Source organism: Diospyros lotus, chromosome 6 (genome assembly GCF_014633365.1).
Source record: "Diospyros lotus cultivar Yz01 chromosome 6, ASM1463336v1, whole genome shotgun sequence".
NCBI classification, from domain to species: Eukaryota; Viridiplantae; Streptophyta; class Magnoliopsida; order Ericales; family Ebenaceae; genus Diospyros; species Diospyros lotus.
Window position 1 is genome coordinate 40,167,380 of NC_068343.1, and position 16,157 is coordinate 40,183,536.

The 16,157-nt window shown below is 55.0% G+C and overlaps 33 non-coding genes across 33 annotated transcripts; all 33 read right to left on the bottom strand.

Moving 5' to 3' along the window:
- Positions 1–55: 55 nt before the first annotated feature.
- Positions 56–174, bottom strand: LOC127805073 (5S ribosomal RNA). Its single transcript, XR_008023829.1, has one exon. It is a non-coding gene; the product is annotated as a 5S ribosomal RNA (ribosomal RNA).
- Positions 175–546: 372 nt separating this feature from the next.
- On the bottom strand, positions 547–665 carry LOC127805074 (5S ribosomal RNA). The gene has a single exon (XR_008023830.1). It is a non-coding gene; the product is annotated as a 5S ribosomal RNA (ribosomal RNA).
- Positions 666–1,036: 371 nt separating this feature from the next.
- On the bottom strand, positions 1,037–1,155 carry LOC127805075 (5S ribosomal RNA). The gene has a single exon (XR_008023831.1). It is a non-coding gene; the product is annotated as a 5S ribosomal RNA (ribosomal RNA).
- A 372-nt stretch (positions 1,156–1,527) lies between these two features.
- LOC127805076 (5S ribosomal RNA) lies at positions 1,528–1,646 on the bottom strand. Its single transcript, XR_008023832.1, has one exon. It is a non-coding gene; the product is annotated as a 5S ribosomal RNA (ribosomal RNA).
- A 371-nt stretch (positions 1,647–2,017) lies between these two features.
- LOC127805077 (5S ribosomal RNA) lies at positions 2,018–2,136 on the bottom strand. Its single transcript, XR_008023833.1, has one exon. It is a non-coding gene; the product is annotated as a 5S ribosomal RNA (ribosomal RNA).
- A 372-nt stretch (positions 2,137–2,508) lies between these two features.
- On the bottom strand, positions 2,509–2,627 carry LOC127805079 (5S ribosomal RNA). Its single transcript, XR_008023835.1, has one exon. It is a non-coding gene; the product is annotated as a 5S ribosomal RNA (ribosomal RNA).
- Positions 2,628–2,998: 371 nt separating this feature from the next.
- On the bottom strand, positions 2,999–3,117 carry LOC127805080 (5S ribosomal RNA). The gene has a single exon (XR_008023836.1). It is a non-coding gene; the product is annotated as a 5S ribosomal RNA (ribosomal RNA).
- A 372-nt stretch (positions 3,118–3,489) lies between these two features.
- Positions 3,490–3,608, bottom strand: LOC127805081 (5S ribosomal RNA). The gene has a single exon (XR_008023837.1). It is a non-coding gene; the product is annotated as a 5S ribosomal RNA (ribosomal RNA).
- Positions 3,609–3,980: 372 nt separating this feature from the next.
- Positions 3,981–4,099, bottom strand: LOC127805082 (5S ribosomal RNA). Its single transcript, XR_008023838.1, has one exon. It is a non-coding gene; the product is annotated as a 5S ribosomal RNA (ribosomal RNA).
- Positions 4,100–4,471: 372 nt separating this feature from the next.
- LOC127805083 (5S ribosomal RNA) lies at positions 4,472–4,590 on the bottom strand. The gene has a single exon (XR_008023839.1). It is a non-coding gene; the product is annotated as a 5S ribosomal RNA (ribosomal RNA).
- A 371-nt stretch (positions 4,591–4,961) lies between these two features.
- On the bottom strand, positions 4,962–5,080 carry LOC127805084 (5S ribosomal RNA). The gene has a single exon (XR_008023840.1). It is a non-coding gene; the product is annotated as a 5S ribosomal RNA (ribosomal RNA).
- Positions 5,081–5,452: 372 nt separating this feature from the next.
- LOC127805085 (5S ribosomal RNA) lies at positions 5,453–5,571 on the bottom strand. The gene has a single exon (XR_008023841.1). It is a non-coding gene; the product is annotated as a 5S ribosomal RNA (ribosomal RNA).
- Positions 5,572–5,942: 371 nt separating this feature from the next.
- On the bottom strand, positions 5,943–6,061 carry LOC127805086 (5S ribosomal RNA). Its single transcript, XR_008023842.1, has one exon. It is a non-coding gene; the product is annotated as a 5S ribosomal RNA (ribosomal RNA).
- Positions 6,062–6,433: 372 nt separating this feature from the next.
- LOC127805087 (5S ribosomal RNA) lies at positions 6,434–6,552 on the bottom strand. Its single transcript, XR_008023843.1, has one exon. It is a non-coding gene; the product is annotated as a 5S ribosomal RNA (ribosomal RNA).
- A 371-nt stretch (positions 6,553–6,923) lies between these two features.
- Positions 6,924–7,042, bottom strand: LOC127805088 (5S ribosomal RNA). The gene has a single exon (XR_008023844.1). It is a non-coding gene; the product is annotated as a 5S ribosomal RNA (ribosomal RNA).
- Positions 7,043–7,414: 372 nt separating this feature from the next.
- Positions 7,415–7,533, bottom strand: LOC127805090 (5S ribosomal RNA). Its single transcript, XR_008023846.1, has one exon. It is a non-coding gene; the product is annotated as a 5S ribosomal RNA (ribosomal RNA).
- A 372-nt stretch (positions 7,534–7,905) lies between these two features.
- LOC127805092 (5S ribosomal RNA) lies at positions 7,906–8,024 on the bottom strand. Its single transcript, XR_008023847.1, has one exon. It is a non-coding gene; the product is annotated as a 5S ribosomal RNA (ribosomal RNA).
- Positions 8,025–8,395: 371 nt separating this feature from the next.
- Positions 8,396–8,514, bottom strand: LOC127805093 (5S ribosomal RNA). Its single transcript, XR_008023848.1, has one exon. It is a non-coding gene; the product is annotated as a 5S ribosomal RNA (ribosomal RNA).
- A 372-nt stretch (positions 8,515–8,886) lies between these two features.
- Positions 8,887–9,005, bottom strand: LOC127805094 (5S ribosomal RNA). The gene has a single exon (XR_008023849.1). It is a non-coding gene; the product is annotated as a 5S ribosomal RNA (ribosomal RNA).
- A 371-nt stretch (positions 9,006–9,376) lies between these two features.
- Positions 9,377–9,495, bottom strand: LOC127805095 (5S ribosomal RNA). Its single transcript, XR_008023850.1, has one exon. It is a non-coding gene; the product is annotated as a 5S ribosomal RNA (ribosomal RNA).
- A 360-nt stretch (positions 9,496–9,855) lies between these two features.
- LOC127805096 (5S ribosomal RNA) lies at positions 9,856–9,974 on the bottom strand. Its single transcript, XR_008023851.1, has one exon. It is a non-coding gene; the product is annotated as a 5S ribosomal RNA (ribosomal RNA).
- A 372-nt stretch (positions 9,975–10,346) lies between these two features.
- LOC127805097 (5S ribosomal RNA) lies at positions 10,347–10,465 on the bottom strand. The gene has a single exon (XR_008023852.1). It is a non-coding gene; the product is annotated as a 5S ribosomal RNA (ribosomal RNA).
- A 372-nt stretch (positions 10,466–10,837) lies between these two features.
- On the bottom strand, positions 10,838–10,956 carry LOC127805098 (5S ribosomal RNA). Its single transcript, XR_008023853.1, has one exon. It is a non-coding gene; the product is annotated as a 5S ribosomal RNA (ribosomal RNA).
- Positions 10,957–11,327: 371 nt separating this feature from the next.
- LOC127805099 (5S ribosomal RNA) lies at positions 11,328–11,446 on the bottom strand. The gene has a single exon (XR_008023854.1). It is a non-coding gene; the product is annotated as a 5S ribosomal RNA (ribosomal RNA).
- A 371-nt stretch (positions 11,447–11,817) lies between these two features.
- Positions 11,818–11,936, bottom strand: LOC127805100 (5S ribosomal RNA). The gene has a single exon (XR_008023855.1). It is a non-coding gene; the product is annotated as a 5S ribosomal RNA (ribosomal RNA).
- Positions 11,937–12,308: 372 nt separating this feature from the next.
- On the bottom strand, positions 12,309–12,427 carry LOC127805102 (5S ribosomal RNA). Its single transcript, XR_008023857.1, has one exon. It is a non-coding gene; the product is annotated as a 5S ribosomal RNA (ribosomal RNA).
- Positions 12,428–12,798: 371 nt separating this feature from the next.
- Positions 12,799–12,917, bottom strand: LOC127805103 (5S ribosomal RNA). Its single transcript, XR_008023858.1, has one exon. It is a non-coding gene; the product is annotated as a 5S ribosomal RNA (ribosomal RNA).
- A 371-nt stretch (positions 12,918–13,288) lies between these two features.
- On the bottom strand, positions 13,289–13,407 carry LOC127805104 (5S ribosomal RNA). The gene has a single exon (XR_008023859.1). It is a non-coding gene; the product is annotated as a 5S ribosomal RNA (ribosomal RNA).
- A 371-nt stretch (positions 13,408–13,778) lies between these two features.
- LOC127805105 (5S ribosomal RNA) lies at positions 13,779–13,897 on the bottom strand. The gene has a single exon (XR_008023860.1). It is a non-coding gene; the product is annotated as a 5S ribosomal RNA (ribosomal RNA).
- Positions 13,898–14,269: 372 nt separating this feature from the next.
- LOC127805106 (5S ribosomal RNA) lies at positions 14,270–14,388 on the bottom strand. The gene has a single exon (XR_008023861.1). It is a non-coding gene; the product is annotated as a 5S ribosomal RNA (ribosomal RNA).
- Positions 14,389–14,759: 371 nt separating this feature from the next.
- On the bottom strand, positions 14,760–14,878 carry LOC127805107 (5S ribosomal RNA). The gene has a single exon (XR_008023862.1). It is a non-coding gene; the product is annotated as a 5S ribosomal RNA (ribosomal RNA).
- A 372-nt stretch (positions 14,879–15,250) lies between these two features.
- On the bottom strand, positions 15,251–15,369 carry LOC127805108 (5S ribosomal RNA). Its single transcript, XR_008023863.1, has one exon. It is a non-coding gene; the product is annotated as a 5S ribosomal RNA (ribosomal RNA).
- A 372-nt stretch (positions 15,370–15,741) lies between these two features.
- LOC127805109 (5S ribosomal RNA) lies at positions 15,742–15,860 on the bottom strand. Its single transcript, XR_008023864.1, has one exon. It is a non-coding gene; the product is annotated as a 5S ribosomal RNA (ribosomal RNA).
- Between the last annotated feature and the right edge of the window lie 297 nt (positions 15,861–16,157).

Sequence of the window (16,157 nt, forward strand, 5' to 3'; positions counted from 1 at the left end):
GGTTACGCCGACGCGGAACCGTTTCTCGGGGAGGACTGGAAAGGAGCAAAAAAAAGGGGTGCAACACGAGGACTTCCCAGGGGGTCACCCATCCTAGTACTGCTCTCGCCCAAGCACGCTTAACTTCGGAGTTCTGATGGGATCCGGTGCATTAGTGCTGGTATGATCGCACCCGCACACTAAGGTTGCCTCTGTTCATTTATGGCATCGTCCAGGGGGGCGCGGATCGCTCCCTGCCCCCCTCCACGATGAGTGGGGCCCGCTCGGGACCGGTAAGAAGCCAGAAGCGAAAGTCGCCGACCGATTCGGAGGCGGCGTACGTTTTTTTTTTTAAAGATCTGCACGCTGCAAAGATCCGGAGGCGGTTATAAATCCCTAACGATTTTCGCTCTTAAATGAGCTCCGGGAACGTTAAGGAACCTTAAACCGTGAAAACTGTAGCGAACGCTGAACCCCAACAGTCCAGAACACAGGGGAAAAACGGGGAATACGGTTACGCCGACGCGGAACCGTTTCTCGGGGAGGACTGGAAAGGAGCAAAAAAAAGGGGTGCAACACGAGGACTTCCCAGGGGGTCACCCATCCTAGTACTGCTCTCGCCCAAGCACGCTTAACTTCGGAGTTCTGATGGGATCCGGTGCATTAGTGCTGGTATGATCGCACCCGCACACTAAGGTTGCCTCTGTTCATTTATGGCATCGTCCAGGGGGGCGCGGATCGCTCCCTGCCCCCCTCCACGATGAGTGGGGCCCGCTCGGGACCGGTAAGAAGCCAGAAGCGAAAGTCGCCGACCGATTCGGAGGCGGCGTACGTTTTTTTTTTAAAGATCTGCACGCTGCAAAGATCCGGAGGCGGTTATAAATCCCTAACGATTTTCGCTCTTAAATGAGCTCCGGGAACGTTAAGGAACCTTAAACCGTGAAAACTGTAGCGAACGCTGAACCCCAACAGTCCAGAACACAGGGGAAAAACGGGGAATACGGTTACGCCGACGCGGAACCGTTTCTCGGGGAGGACTGGAAAGGAGCAAAAAAAAGGGGTGCAACACGAGGACTTCCCAGGGGGTCACCCATCCTAGTACTGCTCTCGCCCAAGCACGCTTAACTTCGGAGTTCTGATGGGATCCGGTGCATTAGTGCTGGTATGATCGCACCCGCACACTAAGGTTGCCTCTGTTCATTTATGGCATCGTCCAGGGGGGCGCGGATCGCTCCCTGCCCCCCTCCACGATGAGTGGGGCCCGCTCGGGACCGGTAAGAAGCCAGAAGCGAAAGTCGCCGACCGATTCGGAGGCGGCGTACGTTTTTTTTTTTAAAGATCTGCACGCTGCAAAGATCCGGAGGCGGTTATAAATCCCTAACGATTTTCGCTCTTAAATGAGCTCCGGGAACGTTAAGGAACCTTAAACCGTGAAAACTGTAGCGAACGCTGAACCCCAACAGTCCAGAACACAGGGGAAAAACGGGGAATACGGTTACGCCGACGCGGAACCGTTTCTCGGGGAGGACTGGAAAGGAGCAAAAAAAAGGGGTGCAACACGAGGACTTCCCAGGGGGTCACCCATCCTAGTACTGCTCTCGCCCAAGCACGCTTAACTTCGGAGTTCTGATGGGATCCGGTGCATTAGTGCTGGTATGATCGCACCCGCACACTAAGGTTGCCTCTGTTCATTTATGGCATCGTCCAGGGGGGCGCGGATCGCTCCCTGCCCCCCTCCACGATGAGTGGGGCCCGCTCGGGACCGGTAAGAAGCCAGAAGCGAAAGTCGCCGACCGATTCGGAGGCGGCGTACGTTTTTTTTTTAAAGATCTGCACGCTGCAAAGATCCGGAGGCGGTTATAAATCCCTAACGATTTTCGCTCTTAAATGAGCTCCGGGAACGTTAAGGAACCTTAAACCGTGAAAACTGTAGCGAACGCTGAACCCCAACAGTCCAGAACACAGGGGAAAAACGGGGAATACGGTTACGCCGACGCGGAACCGTTTCTCGGGGAGGACTGGAAAGGAGCAAAAAAAAGGGGTGCAACACGAGGACTTCCCAGGGGGTCACCCATCCTAGTACTGCTCTCGCCCAAGCACGCTTAACTTCGGAGTTCTGATGGGATCCGGTGCATTAGTGCTGGTATGATCGCACCCGCACACTAAGGTTGCCTCTGTTCATTTATGGCATCGTCCAGGGGGGCGCGGATCGCTCCCTGCCCCCCTCCACGATGAGTGGGGCCCGCTCGGGACCGGTAAGAAGCCAGAAGCGAAAGTCGCCGACCGATTCGGAGGCGGCGTACGTTTTTTTTTTTAAAGATCTGCACGCTGCAAAGATCCGGAGGCGGTTATAAATCCCTAACGATTTTCGCTCTTAAATGAGCTCCGGGAACGTTAAGGAACCTTAAACCGTGAAAACTGTAGCGAACGCTGAACCCCAACAGTCCAGAACACAGGGGAAAAACGGGGAATACGGTTACGCCGACGCGGAACCGTTTCTCGGGGAGGACTGGAAAGGAGCAAAAAAAAGGGGTGCAACACGAGGACTTCCCAGGGGGTCACCCATCCTAGTACTGCTCTCGCCCAAGCACGCTTAACTTCGGAGTTCTGATGGGATCCGGTGCATTAGTGCTGGTATGATCGCACCCGCACACTAAGGTTGCCTCTGTTCATTTATGGCATCGTCCAGGGGGGCGCGGATCGCTCCCTGCCCCCCTCCACGATGAGTGGGGCCCGCTCGGGACCGGTAAGAAGCCAGAAGCGAAAGTCGCCGACCGATTCGGAGGCGGCGTACGTTTTTTTTTTAAAGATCTGCACGCTGCAAAGATCCGGAGGCGGTTATAAATCCCTAACGATTTTCGCTCTTAAATGAGCTCCGGGAACGTTAAGGAACCTTAAACCGTGAAAACTGTAGCGAACGCTGAACCCCAACAGTCCAGAACACAGGGGAAAAACGGGGAATACGGTTACGCCGACGCGGAACCGTTTCTCGGGGAGGACTGGAAAGGAGCAAAAAAAAGGGGTGCAACACGAGGACTTCCCAGGGGGTCACCCATCCTAGTACTGCTCTCGCCCAAGCACGCTTAACTTCGGAGTTCTGATGGGATCCGGTGCATTAGTGCTGGTATGATCGCACCCGCACACTAAGGTTGCCTCTGTTCATTTATGGCATCGTCCAGGGGGGCGCGGATCGCTCCCTGCCCCCCTCCACGATGAGTGGGGCCCGCTCGGGACCGGTAAGAAGCCAGAAGCGAAAGTCGCCGACCGATTCGGAGGCGGCGTACGTTTTTTTTTTTAAAGATCTGCACGCTGCAAAGATCCGGAGGCGGTTATAAATCCCTAACGATTTTCGCTCTTAAATGAGCTCCGGGAACGTTAAGGAACCTTAAACCGTGAAAACTGTAGCGAACGCTGAACCCCAACAGTCCAGAACACAGGGGAAAAACGGGGAATACGGTTACGCCGACGCGGAACCGTTTCTCGGGGAGGACTGGAAAGGAGCAAAAAAAAGGGGTGCAACACGAGGACTTCCCAGGGGGTCACCCATCCTAGTACTGCTCTCGCCCAAGCACGCTTAACTTCGGAGTTCTGATGGGATCCGGTGCATTAGTGCTGGTATGATCGCACCCGCACACTAAGGTTGCCTCTGTTCATTTATGGCATCGTCCAGGGGGGCGCGGATCGCTCCCTGCCCCCCTCCACGATGAGTGGGGCCCGCTCGGGACCGGTAAGAAGCCAGAAGCGAAAGTCGCCGACCGATTCGGAGGCGGCGTACGTTTTTTTTTTTAAAGATCTGCACGCTGCAAAGATCCGGAGGCGGTTATAAATCCCTAACGATTTTCGCTCTTAAATGAGCTCCGGGAACGTTAAGGAACCTTAAACCGTGAAAACTGTAGCGAACGCTGAACCCCAACAGTCCAGAACACAGGGGAAAAACGGGGAATACGGTTACGCCGACGCGGAACCGTTTCTCGGGGAGGACTGGAAAGGAGCAAAAAAAAGGGGTGCAACACGAGGACTTCCCAGGGGGTCACCCATCCTAGTACTGCTCTCGCCCAAGCACGCTTAACTTCGGAGTTCTGATGGGATCCGGTGCATTAGTGCTGGTATGATCGCACCCGCACACTAAGGTTGCCTCTGTTCATTTATGGCATCGTCCAGGGGGGCGCGGATCGCTCCCTGCCCCCCTCCACGATGAGTGGGGCCCGCTCGGGACCGGTAAGAAGCCAGAAGCGAAAGTCGCCGACCGATTCGGAGGCGGCGTACGTTTTTTTTTTTAAAGATCTGCACGCTGCAAAGATCCGGAGGCGGTTATAAATCCCTAACGATTTTCGCTCTTAAATGAGCTCCGGGAACGTTAAGGAACCTTAAACCGTGAAAACTGTAGCGAACGCTGAACCCCAACAGTCCAGAACACAGGGGAAAAACGGGGAATACGGTTACGCCGACGCGGAACCGTTTCTCGGGGAGGACTGGAAAGGAGCAAAAAAAAGGGGTGCAACACGAGGACTTCCCAGGGGGTCACCCATCCTAGTACTGCTCTCGCCCAAGCACGCTTAACTTCGGAGTTCTGATGGGATCCGGTGCATTAGTGCTGGTATGATCGCACCCGCACACTAAGGTTGCCTCTGTTCATTTATGGCATCGTCCAGGGGGGCGCGGATCGCTCCCTGCCCCCCTCCACGATGAGTGGGGCCCGCTCGGGACCGGTAAGAAGCCAGAAGCGAAAGTCGCCGACCGATTCGGAGGCGGCGTACGTTTTTTTTTTAAAGATCTGCACGCTGCAAAGATCCGGAGGCGGTTATAAATCCCTAACGATTTTCGCTCTTAAATGAGCTCCGGGAACGTTAAGGAACCTTAAACCGTGAAAACTGTAGCGAACGCTGAACCCCAACAGTCCAGAACACAGGGGAAAAACGGGGAATACGGTTACGCCGACGCGGAACCGTTTCTCGGGGAGGACTGGAAAGGAGCAAAAAAAAGGGGTGCAACACGAGGACTTCCCAGGGGGTCACCCATCCTAGTACTGCTCTCGCCCAAGCACGCTTAACTTCGGAGTTCTGATGGGATCCGGTGCATTAGTGCTGGTATGATCGCACCCGCACACTAAGGTTGCCTCTGTTCATTTATGGCATCGTCCAGGGGGGCGCGGATCGCTCCCTGCCCCCCTCCACGATGAGTGGGGCCCGCTCGGGACCGGTAAGAAGCCAGAAGCGAAAGTCGCCGACCGATTCGGAGGCGGCGTACGTTTTTTTTTTTAAAGATCTGCACGCTGCAAAGATCCGGAGGCGGTTATAAATCCCTAACGATTTTCGCTCTTAAATGAGCTCCGGGAACGTTAAGGAACCTTAAACCGTGAAAACTGTAGCGAACGCTGAACCCCAACAGTCCAGAACACAGGGGAAAAACGGGGAATACGGTTACGCCGACGCGGAACCGTTTCTCGGGGAGGACTGGAAAGGAGCAAAAAAAAGGGGTGCAACACGAGGACTTCCCAGGGGGTCACCCATCCTAGTACTGCTCTCGCCCAAGCACGCTTAACTTCGGAGTTCTGATGGGATCCGGTGCATTAGTGCTGGTATGATCGCACCCGCACACTAAGGTTGCCTCTGTTCATTTATGGCATCGTCCAGGGGGGCGCGGATCGCTCCCTGCCCCCCTCCACGATGAGTGGGGCCCGCTCGGGACCGGTAAGAAGCCAGAAGCGAAAGTCGCCGACCGATTCGGAGGCGGCGTACGTTTTTTTTTTAAAGATCTGCACGCTGCAAAGATCCGGAGGCGGTTATAAATCCCTAACGATTTTCGCTCTTAAATGAGCTCCGGGAACGTTAAGGAACCTTAAACCGTGAAAACTGTAGCGAACGCTGAACCCCAACAGTCCAGAACACAGGGGAAAAACGGGGAATACGGTTACGCCGACGCGGAACCGTTTCTCGGGGAGGACTGGAAAGGAGCAAAAAAAAGGGGTGCAACACGAGGACTTCCCAGGGGGTCACCCATCCTAGTACTGCTCTCGCCCAAGCACGCTTAACTTCGGAGTTCTGATGGGATCCGGTGCATTAGTGCTGGTATGATCGCACCCGCACACTAAGGTTGCCTCTGTTCATTTATGGCATCGTCCAGGGGGGCGCGGATCGCTCCCTGCCCCCCTCCACGATGAGTGGGGCCCGCTCGGGACCGGTAAGAAGCCAGAAGCGAAAGTCGCCGACCGATTCGGAGGCGGCGTACGTTTTTTTTTTTAAAGATCTGCACGCTGCAAAGATCCGGAGGCGGTTATAAATCCCTAACGATTTTCGCTCTTAAATGAGCTCCGGGAACGTTAAGGAACCTTAAACCGTGAAAACTGTAGCGAACGCTGAACCCCAACAGTCCAGAACACAGGGGAAAAACGGGGAATACGGTTACGCCGACGCGGAACCGTTTCTCGGGGAGGACTGGAAAGGAGCAAAAAAAAGGGGTGCAACACGAGGACTTCCCAGGGGGTCACCCATCCTAGTACTGCTCTCGCCCAAGCACGCTTAACTTCGGAGTTCTGATGGGATCCGGTGCATTAGTGCTGGTATGATCGCACCCGCACACTAAGGTTGCCTCTGTTCATTTATGGCATCGTCCAGGGGGGCGCGGATCGCTCCCTGCCCCCCTCCACGATGAGTGGGGCCCGCTCGGGACCGGTAAGAAGCCAGAAGCGAAAGTCGCCGACCGATTCGGAGGCGGCGTACGTTTTTTTTTTAAAGATCTGCACGCTGCAAAGATCCGGAGGCGGTTATAAATCCCTAACGATTTTCGCTCTTAAATGAGCTCCGGGAACGTTAAGGAACCTTAAACCGTGAAAACTGTAGCGAACGCTGAACCCCAACAGTCCAGAACACAGGGGAAAAACGGGGAATACGGTTACGCCGACGCGGAACCGTTTCTCGGGGAGGACTGGAAAGGAGCAAAAAAAAGGGGTGCAACACGAGGACTTCCCAGGGGGTCACCCATCCTAGTACTGCTCTCGCCCAAGCACGCTTAACTTCGGAGTTCTGATGGGATCCGGTGCATTAGTGCTGGTATGATCGCACCCGCACACTAAGGTTGCCTCTGTTCATTTATGGCATCGTCCAGGGGGGCGCGGATCGCTCCCTGCCCCCCTCCACGATGAGTGGGGCCCGCTCGGGACCGGTAAGAAGCCAGAAGCGAAAGTCGCCGACCGATTCGGAGGCGGCGTACGTTTTTTTTTTTAAAGATCTGCACGCTGCAAAGATCCGGAGGCGGTTATAAATCCCTAACGATTTTCGCTCTTAAATGAGCTCCGGGAACGTTAAGGAACCTTAAACCGTGAAAACTGTAGCGAACGCTGAACCCCAACAGTCCAGAACACAGGGGAAAAACGGGGAATACGGTTACGCCGACGCGGAACCGTTTCTCGGGGAGGACTGGAAAGGAGCAAAAAAAAGGGGTGCAACACGAGGACTTCCCAGGGGGTCACCCATCCTAGTACTGCTCTCGCCCAAGCACGCTTAACTTCGGAGTTCTGATGGGATCCGGTGCATTAGTGCTGGTATGATCGCACCCGCACACTAAGGTTGCCTCTGTTCATTTATGGCATCGTCCAGGGGGGCGCGGATCGCTCCCTGCCCCCCTCCACGATGAGTGGGGCCCGCTCGGGACCGGTAAGAAGCCAGAAGCGAAAGTCGCCGACCGATTCGGAGGCGGCGTACGTTTTTTTTTTTAAAGATCTGCACGCTGCAAAGATCCGGAGGCGGTTATAAATCCCTAACGATTTTCGCTCTTAAATGAGCTCCGGGAACGTTAAGGAACCTTAAACCGTGAAAACTGTAGCGAACGCTGAACCCCAACAGTCCAGAACACAGGGGAAAAACGGGGAATACGGTTACGCCGACGCGGAACCGTTTCTCGGGGAGGACTGGAAAGGAGCAAAAAAAAGGGGTGCAACACGAGGACTTCCCAGGGGGTCACCCATCCTAGTACTGCTCTCGCCCAAGCACGCTTAACTTCGGAGTTCTGATGGGATCCGGTGCATTAGTGCTGGTATGATCGCACCCGCACACTAAGGTTGCCTCTGTTCATTTATGGCATCGTCCAGGGGGGCGCGGATCGCTCCCTGCCCCCCTCCACGATGAGTGGGGCCCGCTCGGGACCGGTAAGAAGCCAGAAGCGAAAGTCGCCGACCGATTCGGAGGCGGCGTACGTTTTTTTTTTAAAGATCTGCACGCTGCAAAGATCCGGAGGCGGTTATAAATCCCTAACGATTTTCGCTCTTAAATGAGCTCCGGGAACGTTAAGGAACCTTAAACCGTGAAAACTGTAGCGAACGCTGAACCCCAACAGTCCAGAACACAGGGGAAAAACGGGGAATACGGTTACGCCGACGCGGAACCGTTTCTCGGGGAGGACTGGAAAGGAGCAAAAAAAAGGGGTGCAACACGAGGACTTCCCAGGGGGTCACCCATCCTAGTACTGCTCTCGCCCAAGCACGCTTAACTTCGGAGTTCTGATGGGATCCGGTGCATTAGTGCTGGTATGATCGCACCCGCACACTAAGGTTGCCTCTGTTCATTTATGGCATCGTCCAGGGGGGCGCGGATCGCTCCCTGCCCCCCTCCACGATGAGTGGGGCCCGCTCGGGACCGGTAAGAAGCCAGAAGCGAAAGTCGCCGACCGATTCGGAGGCGGCGTACGTTTTTTTTTTTAAAGATCTGCACGCTGCAAAGATCCGGAGGCGGTTATAAATCCCTAACGATTTTCGCTCTTAAATGAGCTCCGGGAACGTTAAGGAACCTTAAACCGTGAAAACTGTAGCGAACGCTGAACCCCAACAGTCCAGAACACAGGGGAAAAACGGGGAATACGGTTACGCCGACGCGGAACCGTTTCTCGGGGAGGACTGGAAAGGAGCAAAAAAAAGGGGTGCAACACGAGGACTTCCCAGGGGGTCACCCATCCTAGTACTGCTCTCGCCCAAGCACGCTTAACTTCGGAGTTCTGATGGGATCCGGTGCATTAGTGCTGGTATGATCGCACCCGCACACTAAGGTTGCCTCTGTTCATTTATGGCATCGTCCAGGGGGGCGCGGATCGCTCCCTGCCCCCCTCCACGATGAGTGGGGCCCGCTCGGGACCGGTAAGAAGCCAGAAGCGAAAGTCGCCGACCGATTCGGAGGCGGCGTACGTTTTTTTTTTAAAGATCTGCACGCTGCAAAGATCCGGAGGCGGTTATAAATCCCTAACGATTTTCGCTCTTAAATGAGCTCCGGGAACGTTAAGGAACCTTAAACCGTGAAAACTGTAGCGAACGCTGAACCCCAACAGTCCAGAACACAGGGGAAAAACGGGGAATACGGTTACGCCGACGCGGAACCGTTTCTCGGGGAGGACTGGAAAGGAGCAAAAAAAAGGGGTGCAACACGAGGACTTCCCAGGGGGTCACCCATCCTAGTACTGCTCTCGCCCAAGCACGCTTAACTTCGGAGTTCTGATGGGATCCGGTGCATTAGTGCTGGTATGATCGCACCCGCACACTAAGGTTGCCTCTGTTCATTTATGGCATCGTCCAGGGGGGCGCGGATCGCTCCCTGCCCCCCTCCACGATGAGTGGGGCCCGCTCGGGACCGGTAAGAAGCCAGAAGCGAAAGTCGCCGACCGATTACGTTTTTTTTTTTAAAGATCTGCACGCTGCAAAGATCCGGAGGCGGTTATAAATCCCTAACGATTTTCGCTCTTAAATGAGCTCCGGGAACGTTAAGGAACCTTAAACCGTGAAAACTGTAGCGAACGCTGAACCCCAACAGTCCAGAACACAGGGGAAAAACGGGGAATACGGTTACGCCGACGCGGAACCGTTTCTCGGGGAGGACTGGAAAGGAGCAAAAAAAAGGGGTGCAACACGAGGACTTCCCAGGGGGTCACCCATCCTAGTACTGCTCTCGCCCAAGCACGCTTAACTTCGGAGTTCTGATGGGATCCGGTGCATTAGTGCTGGTATGATCGCACCCGCACACTAAGGTTGCCTCTGTTCATTTATGGCATCGTCCAGGGGGGCGCGGATCGCTCCCTGCCCCCCTCCACGATGAGTGGGGCCCGCTCGGGACCGGTAAGAAGCCAGAAGCGAAAGTCGCCGACCGATTCGGAGGCGGCGTACGTTTTTTTTTTTAAAGATCTGCACGCTGCAAAGATCCGGAGGCGGTTATAAATCCCTAACGATTTTCGCTCTTAAATGAGCTCCGGGAACGTTAAGGAACCTTAAACCGTGAAAACTGTAGCGAACGCTGAACCCCAACAGTCCAGAACACAGGGGAAAAACGGGGAATACGGTTACGCCGACGCGGAACCGTTTCTCGGGGAGGACTGGAAAGGAGCAAAAAAAAGGGGTGCAACACGAGGACTTCCCAGGGGGTCACCCATCCTAGTACTGCTCTCGCCCAAGCACGCTTAACTTCGGAGTTCTGATGGGATCCGGTGCATTAGTGCTGGTATGATCGCACCCGCACACTAAGGTTGCCTCTGTTCATTTATGGCATCGTCCAGGGGGGCGCGGATCGCTCCCTGCCCCCCTCCACGATGAGTGGGGCCCGCTCGGGACCGGTAAGAAGCCAGAAGCGAAAGTCGCCGACCGATTCGGAGGCGGCGTACGTTTTTTTTTTTAAAGATCTGCACGCTGCAAAGATCCGGAGGCGGTTATAAATCCCTAACGATTTTCGCTCTTAAATGAGCTCCGGGAACGTTAAGGAACCTTAAACCGTGAAAACTGTAGCGAACGCTGAACCCCAACAGTCCAGAACACAGGGGAAAAACGGGGAATACGGTTACGCCGACGCGGAACCGTTTCTCGGGGAGGACTGGAAAGGAGCAAAAAAAAGGGGTGCAACACGAGGACTTCCCAGGGGGTCACCCATCCTAGTACTGCTCTCGCCCAAGCACGCTTAACTTCGGAGTTCTGATGGGATCCGGTGCATTAGTGCTGGTATGATCGCACCCGCACACTAAGGTTGCCTCTGTTCATTTATGGCATCGTCCAGGGGGGCGCGGATCGCTCCCTGCCCCCCTCCACGATGAGTGGGGCCCGCTCGGGACCGGTAAGAAGCCAGAAGCGAAAGTCGCCGACCGATTCGGAGGCGGCGTACGTTTTTTTTTTAAAGATCTGCACGCTGCAAAGATCCGGAGGCGGTTATAAATCCCTAACGATTTTCGCTCTTAAATGAGCTCCGGGAACGTTAAGGAACCTTAAACCGTGAAAACTGTAGCGAACGCTGAACCCCAACAGTCCAGAACACAGGGGAAAAACGGGGAATACGGTTACGCCGACGCGGAACCGTTTCTCGGGGAGGACTGGAAAGGAGCAAAAAAAAGGGGTGCAACACGAGGACTTCCCAGGGGGTCACCCATCCTAGTACTGCTCTCGCCCAAGCACGCTTAACTTCGGAGTTCTGATGGGATCCGGTGCATTAGTGCTGGTATGATCGCACCCGCACACTAAGGTTGCCTCTGTTCATTTATGGCATCGTCCAGGGGGGCGCGGATCGCTCCCTGCCCCCCTCCACGATGAGTGGGGCCCGCTCGGGACCGGTAAGAAGCCAGAAGCGAAAGTCGCCGACCGATTCGGAGGCGGCGTACGTTTTTTTTTTAAAGATCTGCACGCTGCAAAGATCCGGAGGCGGTTATAAATCCCTAACGATTTTCGCTCTTAAATGAGCTCCGGGAACGTTAAGGAACCTTAAACCGTGAAAACTGTAGCGAACGCTGAACCCCAACAGTCCAGAACACAGGGGAAAAACGGGGAATACGGTTACGCCGACGCGGAACCGTTTCTCGGGGAGGACTGGAAAGGAGCAAAAAAAAGGGGTGCAACACGAGGACTTCCCAGGGGGTCACCCATCCTAGTACTGCTCTCGCCCAAGCACGCTTAACTTCGGAGTTCTGATGGGATCCGGTGCATTAGTGCTGGTATGATCGCACCCGCACACTAAGGTTGCCTCTGTTCATTTATGGCATCGTCCAGGGGGGCGCGGATCGCTCCCTGCCCCCCTCCACGATGAGTGGGGCCCGCTCGGGACCGGTAAGAAGCCAGAAGCGAAAGTCGCCGACCGATTCGGAGGCGGCGTACGTTTTTTTTTTTAAAGATCTGCACGCTGCAAAGATCCGGAGGCGGTTATAAATCCCTAACGATTTTCGCTCTTAAATGAGCTCCGGGAACGTTAAGGAACCTTAAACCGTGAAAACTGTAGCGAACGCTGAACCCCAACAGTCCAGAACACAGGGGAAAAACGGGGAATACGGTTACGCCGACGCGGAACCGTTTCTCGGGGAGGACTGGAAAGGAGCAAAAAAAAGGGGTGCAACACGAGGACTTCCCAGGGGGTCACCCATCCTAGTACTGCTCTCGCCCAAGCACGCTTAACTTCGGAGTTCTGATGGGATCCGGTGCATTAGTGCTGGTATGATCGCACCCGCACACTAAGGTTGCCTCTGTTCATTTATGGCATCGTCCAGGGGGGCGCGGATCGCTCCCTGCCCCCCTCCACGATGAGTGGGGCCCGCTCGGGACCGGTAAGAAGCCAGAAGCGAAAGTCGCCGACCGATTCGGAGGCGGCGTACGTTTTTTTTTTAAAGATCTGCACGCTGCAAAGATCCGGAGGCGGTTATAAATCCCTAACGATTTTCGCTCTTAAATGAGCTCCGGGAACGTTAAGGAACCTTAAACCGTGAAAACTGTAGCGAACGCTGAACCCCAACAGTCCAGAACACAGGGGAAAAACGGGGAATACGGTTACGCCGACGCGGAACCGTTTCTCGGGGAGGACTGGAAAGGAGCAAAAAAAAGGGGTGCAACACGAGGACTTCCCAGGGGGTCACCCATCCTAGTACTGCTCTCGCCCAAGCACGCTTAACTTCGGAGTTCTGATGGGATCCGGTGCATTAGTGCTGGTATGATCGCACCCGCACACTAAGGTTGCCTCTGTTCATTTATGGCATCGTCCAGGGGGGCGCGGATCGCTCCCTGCCCCCCTCCACGATGAGTGGGGCCCGCTCGGGACCGGTAAGAAGCCAGAAGCGAAAGTCGCCGACCGATTCGGAGGCGGCGTACGTTTTTTTTTTAAAGATCTGCACGCTGCAAAGATCCGGAGGCGGTTATAAATCCCTAACGATTTTCGCTCTTAAATGAGCTCCGGGAACGTTAAGGAACCTTAAACCGTGAAAACTGTAGCGAACGCTGAACCCCAACAGTCCAGAACACAGGGGAAAAACGGGGAATACGGTTACGCCGACGCGGAACCGTTTCTCGGGGAGGACTGGAAAGGAGCAAAAAAAAGGGGTGCAACACGAGGACTTCCCAGGGGGTCACCCATCCTAGTACTGCTCTCGCCCAAGCACGCTTAACTTCGGAGTTCTGATGGGATCCGGTGCATTAGTGCTGGTATGATCGCACCCGCACACTAAGGTTGCCTCTGTTCATTTATGGCATCGTCCAGGGGGGCGCGGATCGCTCCCTGCCCCCCTCCACGATGAGTGGGGCCCGCTCGGGACCGGTAAGAAGCCAGAAGCGAAAGTCGCCGACCGATTCGGAGGCGGCGTACGTTTTTTTTTTAAAGATCTGCACGCTGCAAAGATCCGGAGGCGGTTATAAATCCCTAACGATTTTCGCTCTTAAATGAGCTCCGGGAACGTTAAGGAACCTTAAACCGTGAAAACTGTAGCGAACGCTGAACCCCAACAGTCCAGAACACAGGGGAAAAACGGGGAATACGGTTACGCCGACGCGGAACCGTTTCTCGGGGAGGACTGGAAAGGAGCAAAAAAAAGGGGTGCAACACGAGGACTTCCCAGGGGGTCACCCATCCTAGTACTGCTCTCGCCCAAGCACGCTTAACTTCGGAGTTCTGATGGGATCCGGTGCATTAGTGCTGGTATGATCGCACCCGCACACTAAGGTTGCCTCTGTTCATTTATGGCATCGTCCAGGGGGGCGCGGATCGCTCCCTGCCCCCCTCCACGATGAGTGGGGCCCGCTCGGGACCGGTAAGAAGCCAGAAGCGAAAGTCGCCGACCGATTCGGAGGCGGCGTACGTTTTTTTTTTTAAAGATCTGCACGCTGCAAAGATCCGGAGGCGGTTATAAATCCCTAACGATTTTCGCTCTTAAATGAGCTCCGGGAACGTTAAGGAACCTTAAACCGTGAAAACTGTAGCGAACGCTGAACCCCAACAGTCCAGAACACAGGGGAAAAACGGGGAATACGGTTACGCCGACGCGGAACCGTTTCTCGGGGAGGACTGGAAAGGAGCAAAAAAAAGGGGTGCAACACGAGGACTTCCCAGGGGGTCACCCATCCTAGTACTGCTCTCGCCCAAGCACGCTTAACTTCGGAGTTCTGATGGGATCCGGTGCATTAGTGCTGGTATGATCGCACCCGCACACTAAGGTTGCCTCTGTTCATTTATGGCATCGTCCAGGGGGGCGCGGATCGCTCCCTGCCCCCCTCCACGATGAGTGGGGCCCGCTCGGGACCGGTAAGAAGCCAGAAGCGAAAGTCGCCGACCGATTCGGAGGCGGCGTACGTTTTTTTTTTAAAGATCTGCACGCTGCAAAGATCCGGAGGCGGTTATAAATCCCTAACGATTTTCGCTCTTAAATGAGCTCCGGGAACGTTAAGGAACCTTAAACCGTGAAAACTGTAGCGAACGCTGAACCCCAACAGTCCAGAACACAGGGGAAAAACGGGGAATACGGTTACGCCGACGCGGAACCGTTTCTCGGGGAGGACTGGAAAGGAGCAAAAAAAAGGGGTGCAACACGAGGACTTCCCAGGGGGTCACCCATCCTAGTACTGCTCTCGCCCAAGCACGCTTAACTTCGGAGTTCTGATGGGATCCGGTGCATTAGTGCTGGTATGATCGCACCCGCACACTAAGGTTGCCTCTGTTCATTTATGGCATCGTCCAGGGGGGCGCGGATCGCTCCCTGCCCCCCTCCACGATGAGTGGGGCCCGCTCGGGACCGGTAAGAAGCCAGAAGCGAAAGTCGCCGACCGATTCGGAGGCGGCGTACGTTTTTTTTTTTAAAGATCTGCACGCTGCAAAGATCCGGAGGCGGTTATAAATCCCTAACGATTTTCGCTCTTAAATGAGCTCCGGGAACGTTAAGGAACCTTAAACCGTGAAAACTGTAGCGAACGCTGAACCCCAACAGTCCAGAACACAGGGGAAAAACGGGGAATACGGTTACGCCGACGCGGAACCGTTTCTCGGGGAGGACTGGAAAGGAGCAAAAAAAAGGGGTGCAACACGAGGACTTCCCAGGGGGTCACCCATCCTAGTACTGCTCTCGCCCAAGCACGCTTAACTTCGGAGTTCTGATGGGATCCGGTGCATTAGTGCTGGTATGATCGCACCCGCACACTAAGGTTGCCTCTGTTCATTTATGGCATCGTCCAGGGGGGCGCGGATCGCTCCCTGCCCCCCTCCACGATGAGTGGGGCCCGCTCGGGACCGGTAAGAAGCCAGAAGCGAAAGTCGCCGACCGATTCGGAGGCGGCGTACGTTTTTTTTTTTAAAGATCTGCACGCTGCAAAGATCCGGAGGCGGTTATAAATCCCTAACGATTTTCGCTCTTAAATGAGCTCCGGGAACGTTAAGGAACCTTAAACCGTGAAAACTGTAGCGAACGCTGAACCCCAACAGTCCAGAACACAGGGGAAAAACGGGGAATACGGTTACGCCGACGCGGAACCGTTTCTCGGGGAGGACTGGAAAGGAGCAAAAAAAAGGGGTGCAACACGAGGACTTCCCAGGGGGTCACCCATCCTAGTACTGCTCTCGCCCAAGCACGCTTAACTTCGGAGTTCTGATGGGATCCGGTGCATTAGTGCTGGTATGATCGCACCCGCACACTAAGGTTGCCTCTGTTCATTTATGGCATCGTCCAGGGGGGCGCGGATCGCTCCCTGCCCCCCTCCACGATGAGTGGGGCCCGCTCGGGACCGGTAAGAAGCCAGAAGCGAAAGTCGCCGACCGATTCGGAGGCGGCGTACGTTTTTTTTTTAAAGATCTGCACGCTGCAAAGATCCGGAGGCGGTTATAAATCCCTAACGATTTTCGCTCTTAAATGAGCTCCGGGAACGTTAAGGAACCTTAAACCGTGAAAACTGTAGCGAACGCTGAACCCCAACAGTCCAGAACACA